An 8,379-nucleotide genomic window follows, 5' to 3' on the forward strand; every position below is an offset into this window, starting at 1 on the left:
TAGATTATTAAGTGCTTTCATAAGAGCTTTTATTTTGAATTCTATGTAATCTGATACCAATTTTTCTATGCCCTCACTTTTGTTTTGTTTTGTTAGTATATATTCATTTCCCATCTTTTTATTTAATCTTTTTGTATTACATTGCTTTAAATGTGACTCTTTAAAAATAACACTATTATGTATGGATATGTGTTCATGTTGTTGAGCCTTCTTTCAGCCATTTTGAAAGTCTCTGTTATTTAATAGGAGAGTTTAACCCATTCACATTTATCGTGAATTTAATTTTTTGGATTTCTCCCCTGCTTTCTGTTTGACTGATCAAGTTTTCTTCACTTTTATTTTTTCTCTATTTTTGGCAAGTTATGTGTACTATTTCTATTTTTCTAGTGCTCTAAATTTTTAATAAACTTATTTAAGCACTTTTTCTTCTAATTGTATTTTAAGTCTCATTCTATCTTTCATATTTTGTTGAAACTTTAGTTCCAAGTGTTATTATTTTACTTTATTTATATACTTTTTATATAAGTAATTTCTTAAAAATTATATGAATATTTCTAGATTTATTTTCATTTATTGCTCAGACTCTTAAACATTTTCTGATTTCTTTAAAAAATATTAAAACCCTGTGACATTCTCTTTTTTGAATTCCTCTTTTGTTTTTCTGCAGTACATCATTTCTTCAGAAGAAGTCAATTGGATAGTAAATTTCCTATGTCTTTTATTATCAGAAAATATCTTGGATTTGCTTGTATGCTTGACACTTTGGCTGACATAGAATCATAGGTTCAAAATAATCTAGAAGCACTGAGAAATTTTGTTTTTATTTTGTAATTTAGAAATGTCACCAGGATGTGCTTCTTTTTAGTGTTTTCTACTTACTAATTGATGGGTCTTTTTATAGGTTAAGAACTCAGATCTTTCTCTAGTTCTGGAAAATATTTTAAAAGTATATCTTTAATTATTTCATCACCTCTAGTCTCTCTCTGTTATCTCAATCTAGAACTCCTATAAGTATTAGGTCTTGAATTTTCTTATATTTTGTATCTCTTTCTATTTTCACTCTGTCTTCTAGGGAATTTTCCCAACTATCTTCATGTTTTTAATTTTTGAAGATGATTTCTTTTTATTTATTGCTTCTTTTTAATAGAAATCTGCTCTTAATTTATAAAAGCAAATTTCTTTGGACTCTTTCTGAGGAAACAACCTAGAATTCTTTTAAAGTTCCCCTCTGTCTTCTGCATTTTCTCCATTTCCTCTAGGATAAATTATTCTGGTTTTTCAGCTTGTTTTTTTTTCATGCTCTTGGTTTGCCTCGAAGGTGATTCATGATGGTCATTTCAGATTTATAAATTTAAAATTAGGCTGAATAATATATTCAGGAGACTTGTGTGAATTTTTTTTTCATGGCTATGCAGACTTGCTTCCAGAATGGGCCTTTTCCTGAAAGGGAGGCTGTCTGCCACTCTGTGGAAGTGAGGGAGTGCAGGGAGCTTGCTCACTGTAGGATTTCCTTTAGGAAGAGTGAGAGGACTGCACAAAGGTAGGCTGGGGACCTTCATGATTGTTGAAGTAAAGAAGATCTTTTTTTGGTATGTGAAGTACTTTAATATGTTTCATTCCTGAGCCGGACTGCCTCATCATCTTTTGTTTATTTTCCCCTTCCTACTTCCATGACAGAAATTTAGCTCCATTTTGCTTCTTTGTCCTCAACACCTATAGAGTCATCCTTCCTGTATCAGTTTTTTAGCGCCACATGACAAAACACCCCACAACTCCATGAGTGCTTTAAAACATGATTTGTTATTTCTCTTGATTCTATGGATGGCCTGAGTTTGTTCTTTTACTCCACATGGTATTGGCTGGACATATTCATGTTGCTGCAGCTGTGCTGGGTTTGAAGGCCCAAGAAGGCTTTACTTTCACGTCTGGGGCCTTGGTGCTGGCTGGCTGCTGAAGCAGCTAGTTTCTCCACTAGGTGGTCTCTTTTTCCACATGCCTTTTTATCCTCCATAGCCTCTTTCTCCAGAATAGGATGGACTTCCTTACAAAATGGTGGCCAGGTTCCAAGGAGGAGTATTTTAAGCAGACAAACCCCCCAAATTATATCATGTTTGCTAATGTCCCATTGACCAAAGCAAGTTACATTGCCAAGCCCAAAGTCAAAGTGTAAGGAATTCTACCAGGGTGTGAGTACTGAGAGGGTGGTTCATTGCCACCAGTATAACAGCTTATACCTCCTAAGGTAATCTTTCATTTTGTTTAGAAAGCAGTCCACCAGGCTTCCATATCAGAGAATGGAACTAAGCCATTCTATGTATGTTGGGAGAGGAAGGGGCTGGCCAATCATTTGTTTATGTAATAGTTCTTTACCTGATGGTTCACCGTGGCCTGCTTCCTGTTCCCTGCACTTAGAGTCTCCCCAAGGCTCTATTGAAAAGGACAGTTCATATCTCTTTAGCCAATTTCTTCTGTGCTGATTTAACCACTTTGGTTTTCTCCATAAATCTGATTCTGTCTGCTTTTTATCTTCTAGAAAGTCTTCAGACTTTTCTGATCTACTGATGCCATGATTTCTCGTTTTCTTGGGCTGATAATGGATGTATTCTTTTTATGTCACTTTCTATAATTGCAGTGAAATTTGATATGCTTCAAACACTATCTTGAATCACAAGAATAAGCCAAAAATGTAAGGTATATTCGTGTTGTAAAAATGAAAAGAAAGTAGTGAGAGTCATCTCACTATGGGTGTGCACTCACACGACAGGAATGCTAGAGAGAAGTGGCAGTTATACTAGATGACAGTTTTGCTCTTTGCCAGTTCTGAGATGTGGAGATGTGATCGCTTCAGCCTCTTCTTCCTCAGGAATCCGGGTAGATTCATTAATGCTGATTGTTTTAATTCAAGCACCTGCTGAGATTACGACTCAGACCTTTGGAGCTGGCTTTCTAGATGATTTAGTGCAGACTCCCTCCTTATGTTAAGGTTTAGGAAACAAAGCACAGAAATGGCAACACAGGTCACCCAGCAAATCAGCAGCAGAACTGTGGTTTGAACTTGGGCCTCCTGATACCTAATCCTGCCATCTTTCCACCACATCCTTCCCTGCATTTGTCTCACTTTGCACCTTTGAGCACCCCTCAGAGAAGCCCAGAGTCTTACTGTCTGCAGTGGGCCCAGGCAGTACCCCCATCCTAGGATACCCAGAGATGAAGGATTTGATGCTAGAGTTGCTCCAAATGAGACAGATGTCTGTCTGGCCCCTCCTCCCAAAAGGCGATTATTTGAGCTGGAGATGACAGCAGCGTTTAGATCATAGATTCTCCTTCTCCCTCCAGTGCCCTCTCTCCCCCACTCTGTTATCTATTTACCTATCTATTTACGTGAGCCTTTTTTTCCCCAATGAATTACGTCTGTAAGGCAGTAAAATGTTATGTGTTTGCAAGGCCCATAATCTTTAAAAGCCCAGTGATGCTAGCTCCAGACAGCAGCGAGCTCCCTCCAGTATGTTAATAGATAGTATTAGGGCAATAATGAAAACACTTGAGACAAGTAAGCTTCTATCAAAAGCTGAGTAATAGGGCTTCGCCAAGTGAATCACAATGCAGAAGAGATTAAGACGTCTGCTGTTGTGCAGTGTCTATTCAGACTAACAGCTGCTCTGTTTCTGATTAAAATGGGGTTGGGGAGACCTTTTTGAGCAAGTCCCCTTTTTATCCTGCACTGTCCTCACCCTGTCCACCTCCACACACAGGCACCTTCATTTGCACTTAGCCACAGCTTTTCATACACACACATACACCTACAGACTACAGTCACGCACACACATTGCATCATCACACAAAGTCACACACACAGCCAGCAGCGCCAACACACAGTTACACTGATGCATCCAAGCATGTGCATACAACCACATTCTTGCACACAGGCGCACCGTCACACATGGAACACATTCTCTCACACACTCAAGGCCTCAGTCAGTCTTTCACATACATTAAATTGCAATCTGTCACAAATGCAGTTTCACATATGCATTAAATTGCAATCTGTCATACATGCTCTTCACACACAGTCACAACCAGACACTCAGAGACAATCTTACCAGAGTCAAAGACCCACACATGCCTGGCTGGTCACATGCACATAAAGCCTTAGCAAGTCCTTAAGGTACAGAATCACACTGTGATCACAGACAGATACACACAACCCATCACTGGGAGACTGTCACATGCATTCTTACACACATATGGCCACAGTCATAAATACTCACACGTCATGTGCTCGCACACAACCACAGCCCAAGCATGTATGAGGTGATGCTTTTCCTTATACACAAATACTCAGAGCTGGTCTACATACTTGCAACCCCCCAGCCACAAGTATACACATAGTACAAGTCACAGATGCATCTGAGCACACATAGGCAGAGGCACTGCTTTGCATATCCCTCCAAATAGTGACCCAAGATGTGGACTTGACTAGAAACCTGAGGAGGGATGGCTCCGAACTGGTTCAAAAGCTTCGTGGGAAAGAAAATCCTCAGAGGCAGCCATGAGGTTTCCTGTTCTCCAATTCCTATAAAGGGGGAACAGGAGTCATTTTTGTGGTGCCTAAGTAGAAACCTCTGACCTTTAGTGGAACTGCAGATTTAAACTTAGAAAGACTCAAAGCTGTCCAAAGATAAAACGGTAGTGAGTGCTCCATCAGTGAAGGTATGCACATGAAGGCTAGGCAGCCACTTGGCAAGAATGATGAGAAGGGGCTCTTGCCTTGCACAAGGGTAAACTAGATGCCCTGAAGTTCCATCCCAGCCCTGGTTCTGTGCCCTGAGGTTCTGTGTGTCCTCTTCCCTGTCCTATAGGTGACTCCTGTCCTATAGGTGACTCCAGCTCTCCAGATAGGAGACATTGGGAGTCCTGACCTTCTGCTCTTCTCCCTTTGCATGACTTCCTCTCCAAGGTCATCTTTAAGCTGACCTTTTCTCCAAATCTCTGAGACCCTGACTCCAGGCTCATGGGAAGATGCAGGTGCAGTAAGCAGGGAAAGGGTTCAGACTTAGTCTCCATCTTATCCTGAGAGACCTGGCAGGGACTTTGGAGACTGACATGTATATCTCCTGGATGGAAGGTGCGAGGTCACCAAGCCAAGAAAATTAGACTTGTGCAGCTTGAAGGATCTTTACTAAGTAGCTGATCAGTCCCAGGGTGGGCTTTGAGAGGAGTCTGGGGTCTTCTTGCCTTAAGCTGCACTTAGTAGCCATCAGGCTGTAGCTGGTGGCTGTAACCCAACCCCCACCCTGGGAACCCATCTCCACTCTGGGGAGCATGTCATCACACCTTTCTCCTCAAGCATACCATTCCCTGAGATTTCATGTTTTTGCTCGTGTTCACCCCTCCATCTGGGTATGCCTTCCACTTGCCCTCCCATGATATCTACACTTGTCCAAAACTTGCCCATTCAACATGAATGCACCATATTCAAGAAGCAGCCTCAGAACTTCTTGGGCTAGAATCAATTCTGCCCCCGTCCGTGCTCCCGCAGCCATTGCTTTTCTTATGCTAGAGCATGTACATCTATCTTCCACCCCAACCTTTGAGGGGTGGGGTCAGGCAGAGTGGGTGTGCTGCTGGAAGGGATAGGGGTGGGAATGATCTGGAGCTGAATGGACAGGCCTAATAGCCAGGAAGGAGAACCCGCTCCTTATGGAGTAGAGTCAAGGGCATAGTTGGTAGAATGACTCTTAGAGTCAACTATGTCCTGAAGTGGAGGAGCTTATTATGTGGCCCAGAAAGTCTGGATCCTGAGATACCCCACACAAAGGAAGCAGGACTGGGATAGGACTGGGACAGGACTGGCATGGGAGCTGGTTCAGAAGTCACAGGTTTCCAGGAGCTCTGTTGGGGTTTGCAGCCATCCTTTAGGGGCCTGCATGGATGGCTGCTTTAAAGGGTCAGGGCTTAAGCAGACCCTATGGGTCATGTTCAAAAACAAGAGGATTAAGAAGTGAGGTCAAAAATCCAAAACCTAGATGGCCCAAAAGAGCCATTCGGAAGCAGTCTGGTAGGATCTGGTTCCAGGAGCTTGTCTGGACACATAAAATAGCCACAAAAGGTTGGCACTTACGACCATTATGTATTTAGGTTATCCATCTACTGTGTCTCTCCCTTATTAGGTGGGGAGTCTCTCCAGGAAAGACCGCGTTTTATACCTTTGAGTTCTCCTCTCTATGCTTTGCACAGAGCCTGGCACATGACAAATTCTCAGCAGGGTTTTGTAGTATTTAAATTCTACTTCTGGCTATGAATCCATGGTCTAGACTTGACCTTCAGGCCTTACCTGGCCTCTGAAGCCCACCTTTTCCCATAGGTTTCTTCACCTGATTTACCTGCAATGAGTCTCCTAGTTCCCAGGAGCAATCCTGGCCATCCTGAGGCTGGAAGGGTTTAGCACCTCCAACCTGTCTTTTTTTTTTTTTTTTAAATGCCTACAACACCTGGTCTTCCTAGGTGGTCTGCCATCCAAGTACTAACCAGGCCCAACCCTGCTTAGCTTCCAAAATCAGACGAGATCAGGCACATTCAGGGTGGCATGGCTGTCCAACCTGGCTTTTGGATACTTGACGCCAAGCCTCCTCACCTGCTTCTGAACTGGGATCTCCTCATTTACTACTATCTATGAGGCCAGGTCCTATCCCGGAACCCGTCTAGCACCCCGGTTCTGTTGATTGAATTTCAGTTTATTCTCTGTTTATTCATTCAACAAATATTTACTTCACATTTTCATCTATCAGTTCTCAATCTTCATCTCACCTGAGCTGTCATTACCCTTAATGTATATGATTACTTTCTCCCCCTTGTGACACTTTCTTTATTCATCTTCAAGTGTACCGTACTGGCCTGGCTTTTCTCTTCCCTAATGACTCTCCTGCTCAGTCTCCATTGTTTGTTTCCCCCCATCTCCCCAACTTCTTTTTTGGGGGAGAGAGATATTAACTTACTTATTAGACTCTTTGGTCCCCAACTTCTTAATGTTGCTCTACTCCAGTTCATCCTTATACCTGCTCTTTGCCTACTCTTACTTCTGAAGGGGTCTCCTCCAAGCTCATGGCTTTAGGTATTAGCTATCTGCTGATGACTCTCAAGTCTCAAGTGTACTTCCTCAGCCTAGACCTCTTCCCTGAACTCCAGATTTATATATTTACCTGCTTGCTCAACATTTCCACCTGAGTGTCTATTATGACTCCCAAATTTTAAACAAATTCCCAATTACCATCTCCAAACTTCTCCTGCTACAATCGACTCAAACTTGAAAATTGGTAACTCCATAAATGGTAATTTCCAGTTGCTCAGACCAAACACTCTGGAGTCATCCCTCAACTCCTGCTCAAACCCAGTCTGAGCCATGCTCTTCTCTTGCCTGGATTACTGCAATGGCCTCAGACTGGTCTCCCTGTTTCTGTCTTTGCCCCCACCACCTGAGGCTCTAGTCATTTGCCTGGCTTTTACCTACCCCCTCTCCTGACATGCCGGCCATAGACAGAGGGCCTTGACCCATCAATGCCTATTTCTCTCCCCTGTGCCATCCCTAACCTCTTGTTCCCATTAGCCTGGCTCCCATTCCTACCATATTGGACTTTCAGATGGTGATGTCATCTGAGAAGCAACAGAGACAACACTTCTGTTCTTGTTTTTTCTCTGTCTTTTCTGTCTGTCCTCTGTCACTGTAGTTCCAACATTTTTGTGCCCACACTTATCAGTCCTGAGCAGAAATAGACCAGGCCTAAATCTAGCCTCTTGACCAATACCTTGGATCCAAGAGCCTACCAAGAGCCCAAGGGCATAGGGGTGGGGGCACTGAGAAATTGGGACATTTCTTTTGTGCTAGATCCTTCTAGTCCCCATGGCCTTTAACCTTCACAGTAATCCTGTAAGGAATGAATAATTTCTTCCTATAGGTGAGGGAGAAGAGAACTCACTTGATCACAGTTACACAGCTAGTTAGGATGTGAACCTAAGTCATCTGATCCCAGGGCTCCTGCTTCTTCTACCTCCACGATCCTTAGAGACCAAGTCACCTTCCTCCTCACCCTCCCCACCTCTCACTTCTCATTTATAGAAAAAAGCTCCGAAATCAGAGGTGGGGAGTATTTTTTGCAAGGTCACTGAGTGAGTCAGCGACTGAGCCCAGTGGAGTCCCCAGGTCTCTAGGCTCTGCTGTCCCCCAGCAGACCCAGAGGCAGGAGGGAGCACATACCCCAAGGTCAGACCCTCCTCCCCTGTGGCTCAGTTCCTGACTCCCTGAGGTCCAGAGCCCTAAATAGAACAAGCCATGCTGTCTCTCTTCTTGGGGAGGGGAAGGCAGCTGTGGCAGTTGTGGCAGGC

General features: G+C 43.1%; 1 pseudogene; it reads right to left on the reverse strand.

Annotated features, from left to right (window-relative positions):
* Positions 1-6,479: 6,479 nt before the first annotated feature.
* Positions 6,480-6,598, reverse strand: LOC112469542 (annotated as a pseudogene).
* Positions 6,599-8,379: the final 1,781 nt, after the last annotated feature.

This window comes from Pteropus alecto, unplaced genomic scaffold, assembly GCF_000325575.1.
Source record: "Pteropus alecto unplaced genomic scaffold, ASM32557v1 scaffold170, whole genome shotgun sequence".
NCBI classification, from domain to species: Eukaryota; Metazoa; Chordata; class Mammalia; order Chiroptera; family Pteropodidae; genus Pteropus; species Pteropus alecto.